The sequence below is a fragment of the Arachis ipaensis genome, chromosome B07 (genome assembly GCF_000816755.2).
Source record: "Arachis ipaensis cultivar K30076 chromosome B07, Araip1.1, whole genome shotgun sequence".
NCBI lineage: Eukaryota > Viridiplantae > Streptophyta > Magnoliopsida > Fabales > Fabaceae > Arachis > Arachis ipaensis.
Genome location: NC_029791.2, coordinates 124321534 through 124328476, shown reverse-complemented (window position 1 = coordinate 124328476; position 6943 = coordinate 124321534).

The window sequence follows — 6943 nt, the reverse complement described above, 5'->3', positions numbered from 1 at the left end:
ATATACCATTTTTTTTTTCTTAAAAGTGATCTATAAAAAATAAAAAAAAATTATATCATAAAAAGAAAATATACAAAAAGCAGACGCAAAACGTCATTTTTCTCGAAGAGATTATGCGATAAATTAAAAAACAAGTAATTGAATGAAATGAAACTTGCACGTTAGATAAGAATATATATGCATAAATTGAACAGGTTCTTGGCCAATCCGAACTAAAAATTGGATGTTGAAATTGATAGAAATAAAACACACTATTTTCTACTTGTAAAAATTAGAAGAGTAACAATACTCACCCATAACAAGTATTAACAGCAGCACAATAATACCTAATAGCAGCGAAAAAATCATATAAACCAAAAATTAGAGACAAGTTAACACATCAAGATTTTTAACATGAAAAACCTCCTCAATAAGAGAAGTAAAAACCACGAGTCACCAAGACCAAGAAATAGCTTCATTATTATGAAAAATAGGGTACAAGAGAGTCACAAATTACTGCACAAAACATACATACAACAAGCCAAACAACCCAAGCTTCAAAGCTTACAAAATAGGAACAAGAAGATGAAAATACCATAAAAATAGAGCTGTTGTGTGTGGCCAATATCTCCAGCTATAAACATCGAAAATCAAGATCCGAACGGTGAGAACAAAGAACCAGATGTTTGGAACACACTGTCCAAATTTGAGCTTGATCCAATGGTTAACGAATCTGCAGTGACCAATTTACAGAGACAGCTTTGTATATGTGCGAAAATGACTTTCTCTCTTCTCTTGTCTCTAGTGTTTGGTGTTCTTTTTTGCAAATGAGACCTCTCACACACTCAACCCTAACTCACCTCAGCCACTTCAACTATTCATGGATTTTGATACTAACATTTGGGTTTTTTCTTTACATAGGAAGGGAGCCCAAAAAACCCAACAAATCTCTCCCTCACGACTATGTGGAGGTAACCGCCAATCCGGCGATTAAGCAACAAACTTCAAACTTTCATCTTGGTAATGCCTTGGTCATCATATCAGAACCATTCTTACCAATATGAACCTTTTCAAGTTCCAATAACTCAACATCCAAAACATCACGTATCCAATGATACCTCACATCAATATGTTTGGATCGGGAATGAAAAGTAGAGTTTTTACTAAGATGTATAACACTTTGACTATCACAAAATAATACATACCTCTCTTGAGTAAACCTGAGTTCCTTCAAGAATTTATTCATCCAAAGCATCTCCTTGCATGCTTAGGTAATGGCAATAAACTCGGCCTCGGTAGTAGACAAAGAAACACATTTTTGTAATCTAGATTGCCAAGACACAGCTCCACCCGCAAAGTTAATCAAGAAGCCTGAAATGGACCTTCTAGAATCAATATCTCCTGCCATGTCTGAGTCAGTGTAACCAACTAGAATAGGCTTATCACTTCCATAACACAACTTCATGCTAGAAGTACCACAAAGATATCTCATTATCCATTTTACCGCATTCCAATAATGCTCTCTTCCTGGGTTTGAAACAAAATGGCTAACATAACCAACATCATGAGCTATATCCGGTCTTGTGCACACCATAGCATACATTAAACTACCCACGACTGATGCATATGGAACTTTTTTCATGTCTTTCTTCTCTTCATCACTTGACGGACTTTGTTTGCGACTCAATTTGAAGTGTGTAGCAAGAGGAATACTAACGGCCTTTGCTTTCTCCATTTGGAACCTGTACAACATTATCTCTATGTATTTCTCCTGTGACAACCAAAGTTTCTTCTCATTTCTATCACGCTCGATTCTTATACCAAGAATCTCCTTTGCTGGTCCAAGGTCCTTCATTGCAAATTACATTGCAAGTTACTTCTTCAATATATCAATCCTAGAAGCATTCTGACCAACAATAAGCATATCATCAACATATATCAAAAGGATAATAAAATCATTACTAGCAAACTGTTTAATAAATACACAATGATAAGAAGTAGTCTTCTTGTAGCCTTGTTCTCCCATAACAGACTTGAACTTCTTGTACCATTGTCTTGGAGCTTGCTTCAAGCCATACAAGCTCTTCTTCAGTTTGCAAACATGATCCTCTTTTCCTTTCACCATGAAACCTTCAGAATGTTTATGTAAATTTCATCCTTAAGATCACTATAAAGGAAAGCAGTTTTCACATCCATCTGCTCTATCTCTAAATCAAGACTTGCAACCAAACTCAAAATAGTCCTAATAGAAGATCTTCTCACAACCAATGAAAAGATTTTATTATATTCAACTCCATTTTTCTGCCTATAGCCCTTGACCACCAATCTAGCCTTGTACCTTGGATATTGAGAATTTTCTTTATACTTCAACCTATTAACCCACCTGTTTTGCAAAGTTTTCTTTCCTTTTGGCAACTTCACAAGCTCAAATGTTTGATTATCATGCAAGGACTTCATTTCATCTTGCATTGCATCAAACTATTTCTTATTGTCGTCAACTTCCATAGCTTTCGCATAACATTCAGGTTCTCCCCCATTAGTCAAGGTCACATATCCATCAGTAAATGTCACATACTCATTAGAAGGATACCTCGTTGAAGGTCGTCGCTCTCTAGTAGACCTCCTAGGATGGAAACCTGGTGGATCTTCAGGTAGCTCAAGTTGATTATCAGCATCATCATCAACTGGAGCATCAATCGGATCTCCCATCTCCTGATCAACAGGAACCAAAGGCTCATTTTGTTGCATATGCTCCTGATCTTGATTCTCTGCTAGTTCTGATGAAGGAGGCGGCTGAACTGGATCTACATCAGTCAAGTCACTACTCTCTTGTGATTGACTCTTCTCTGCCTTATCAATATCTTCAATGGTATGGTCTTCAATAAACTCTATGTCACGACTTCTTACAAGCTTCTTTTCAACTGGATCATAAAGCCTGTAACCAAACTTATATTGACCATACCCAATAAAAATGCACTGTCTTGTCTTCACATCCAACTTGAACCTCTCATCCTTTGGAACATGAACAAATGCTTTGCATCCAAAGACTCTCAAGTGACTATACGAGACGTCTTTGCCCAACCAAACATGATCTGGAACATCATTGTCCAAAGTAATTGTAGGACTCAGATTGATCACATGAGCCGCTGTAAGTAGCGCTTCACCCCAAAAGACTTTAGGTAGCTTAGCTTCAGTAAGCATACACCTAACTCTTTCAATCAATGTTCTATTCATCTTTTCTGCCAAACCTTTACAAGAACCTCCTATTGCTAAGGCCAGTCTCCCTCTTAGGCCCACCTTCCGCAAGGCAAAAGATACGACAAAGGGGAGGGCTCGCCCATGTAGAGCAATGTCTAGCCCAGAATTAGCCGGGACTATTCCAGTGAGTCCTCCTATGGTGAATAAAAAGATGAACCCTACAGCATGTTTAAGGAACGTAATCACTCATAGCTAAAAGGCCCGGTGGCCTCAAGTCATAGGAAAAACATATTTCTTTCCCACCTAGACGGTTGTGTAGGCCGGCTTTACCAATAGGTACGTAAGCCACTAACCTACAGGTTTGGTTACTATGTGAACCAAAGGCCTTTCTTCATTCTATAGGGCTCTAGATACCATTAATGACTGGTTCGAACATCCAAAGGAAAGAATCGTTATCTTCTATTAGCAGAGATCTAAGTATTGGACTACGCTATTCTATAATATTTGACATCGAATTCCTTTTCGAGAGCTAAGAAAGCAGGCTATGAAGCCGAAGGCCAGTTCCCCATTATTGGGACTTTTAGGAACAAGCAAGGGATTGAGCTACGCGAAAGCCTACTTTAGAGAAAGGCTAACGAATAAGCAACGGCTTCTAAAGTAGGGGGCGCACTTGCGCAAAAGCCTACTTTAGAGAAAGGCTAATGACGCGCATCGTTTTCTTGCTTTTTCAGTTAAGTAAAGACTGACTACGAGCTAACTAATCGGATGGAACTGTCTTTAATGAAAAGAAAAGCGGAGGCCCTTGCTAGCATTATGCTTTGGAATCCATTCTTTATCAATGGGCCACCCTTTCTTTGAACCTTGTCAATGATCGAACTTAAAGATATGAACTGAGTGCCATTTGATGAGTAACTGAGAATAAGGGGGAGGGATATGGAAAGGATGAAGTAATGAAAGACGAAGTCATTGCTAGTAGTAACAACTTGTCACGATCCATTGGTTCATATAAAATCCATGTCCTAGGTGTACATTCTTTTCGCTAAGCGTATATAATAAAATAGAGTGAAAGGTCCACCCCAAAAGGGGGTACTAACTAACAGCTGAGTCCTCTCTGAACCGCAGGAGATAGTTACCCATCATACGGCTCACCAACTTCACTTGCCTCTATGGGAGACTCGCTCCGGGCAGGTTCGGATCACTTACAATACGCGGCTCTACGAAGGAAGGGGTTGGTGGGTTAGGAACGTTTTTCAATATGATTCTTTTTCCGTATTTGTTCGATGAGAAATGCAAGAAGAGAACCCATCTCTTTTCAACTAGGAAATGCTACTCTGTTTTGTCCACTTTCTCCATCCCTCTCTATCAAAATGATCAAAAAGGAAGGCGAGCTTGCTTCTTATTCTCGTGTTCGATCTCTTCCATCTCTGCCCCGCTCGTTGTCACCTATGTTGAAGAAAGGTTTGGAACCCTGTAGAGAATGAGGAGGGGCCGAGGATCTTCCTCTATACAGTGCTTCTCGGGGTTCCACTTCCCCCTTGAATAAGTAAGGCCCCGTTAGCCTGCTTTTATAGCAAAGCGAGGGGATAGGGAAAAAGGACGGAAGCCCCCTTCACTATGCCAGGGACTGGACAGGGGTTAGCTCTGTAAATGTGTAGAGCCGAGTGTAGTGTGGTGTAGTAGTAGGCACTTCTAGGCCCCTTCCCGGCTACTGGACCACTCCAGTGCTTTGGATACTACGGACCCTCTGCCATCCATTGCAGCAGAGCCTTTTCATGAGCGGGGGGGGGCTTAGCGCAGTTCTTTGAATCAAACGTTGAATGAAAAAAATTCTTTCTTATATAAATCTAAATCGGATAGGATAGATGGATGGATCTATCTTTCTATTAATATATATGACTAGAAAAAAAGTCTTTCTATAGTTAAGTAGCGCAGCAAGAAGCCCCCCAATCAAGGATTTGGCCAGGAAAGACTGCACTGCTTGGGGCCCAGGAAGCGAAGGGAATGAGCTCGGCTGCTTATCCTCCACACTTATTTTTCTCCGTGCCTGTTTTGCATGCACTTCGCGCGCCATTGGCGCTTTGCTCTCCTCTTATTCTTCATTGGACGATTCGGATGGACTTCACTGTTCTTTCCCAACTAAAATGGAAAAGGCTGTATCACATCGAGATGTCGATTCGTTTTTCGCCCCCAATGAGATGGGGCATTTGTAACCCCCTATTTTTACCTTTGTTTGGACCCTTCATCTTTCTGAATGGAGGCCCAGCTCGCGTCGTTCCAACAACCGGCGGGAAGCACCTGAGTATACGATCGCGCGTAGTAACTGGGAGTCCTTTTACACCTAAGGCCAACTTCAATTCACCAAACCAAGGTTCATCTCGTGTAGTGATTGTGGACTCGTACAAGGATATTGAGTAGACGGTTGATGTATCGGACTCTACCCTATCTTTCGTAGCATGCATTCCCATCGGTGTCGCAACTGATTCGGTAAGCTACGTGTCCGGTGCCAGGTCATCGAAAGGGGCTTCGGTCCCCCAAACTTACTTACTCATGGCAGCCTTCCGGCCGCCCAACAACCTATAACGCTAGTCACTATTCCCACTGGGGCTAGGAAGTAAGCCCCACAACCCAAAGCGGCGAAGAACAAATAGAATTTTCTATAAAAGCCAGCTAGTATTTTAGGAGGCGTCTTTTCATGCCTAATGCCTTGCTGCTTGCAATACTCATCAAATGGTCCACAATACTCATCACCATTATCAGTGCGAATACATTTAAGCTTTTTACCTCTTTACTTCTCAACCAAAGCTTGGAATTGTTTGAACTTTTCCAAAGCTTGGTTCTTTGTTTTCAAAGTATAAGTCCAAAGCTTTCTTGAATGATCATTAATAAAAGTAATAAAGTAAATATCTCCACTAAAAGACCGTACCTTCAAAGGACCACAAATATCAGAGTGCACCAATTTCAAGAAGTCTGATTTTTTTGAAAGTTGATGCTTCTTGAAGGATAATCTTCTTTGTTTGCCAGCTATGCAATGAGAATATTTCTCCAACTCTGCATTCTTCAAACCGAAAAGAGCATCCTTTCGAGCCAAACAACTAAGTCCTTTTTCACTAATATGACCAAGTCTTCCGTGCCACAAGCTACAAACTTTTTTATTTTCAACTGCATTCACACTACCTTTTGCAATCATGGAATGCATCACATACAAACTTGAAGTACCTTTTTCTCGAGCCACCACTAAATTGCATTTAGTAAGCTTTCATTGTCCAAAGCCGAAAGTGTTTATAAAGCCTTCATTATCAAGCCTTTTAACTAAAACCAAATTCAAGCGAACATCTGGTAGCGTGTTTAACATCTTTGAGTAGCAGCTTCATTCCCATATTAGTCTCAAGACAAACATCTCCTACACCAATAATCTTGGCCAAGCCATCATTACCCATCTTAAGCACTCTAAAATTACCTGGAGTATAAGAAGTGAAAAATGCCTTCTTTTGTGTAACATGTATTAAGGCGCCACTATCAATTACCCAACTAAACTCATCATCAGAAACAAGATTGACCTTGTACTCATAATCAACAATATCAACAGTAAGAAGATCATCTGAAATAGAAGATACACTATCATTACCACCATCATCCTTCTTTTCTTGCTTACCTTTGTTCTTCTTTTTCCAAAGAAAGCAATATTTTTTAACGTGACCCATTTTGTGACAATAATGACACTCAACATTCTTGTATCTTGACTTGGATTTACTCCTACTTTTACCTC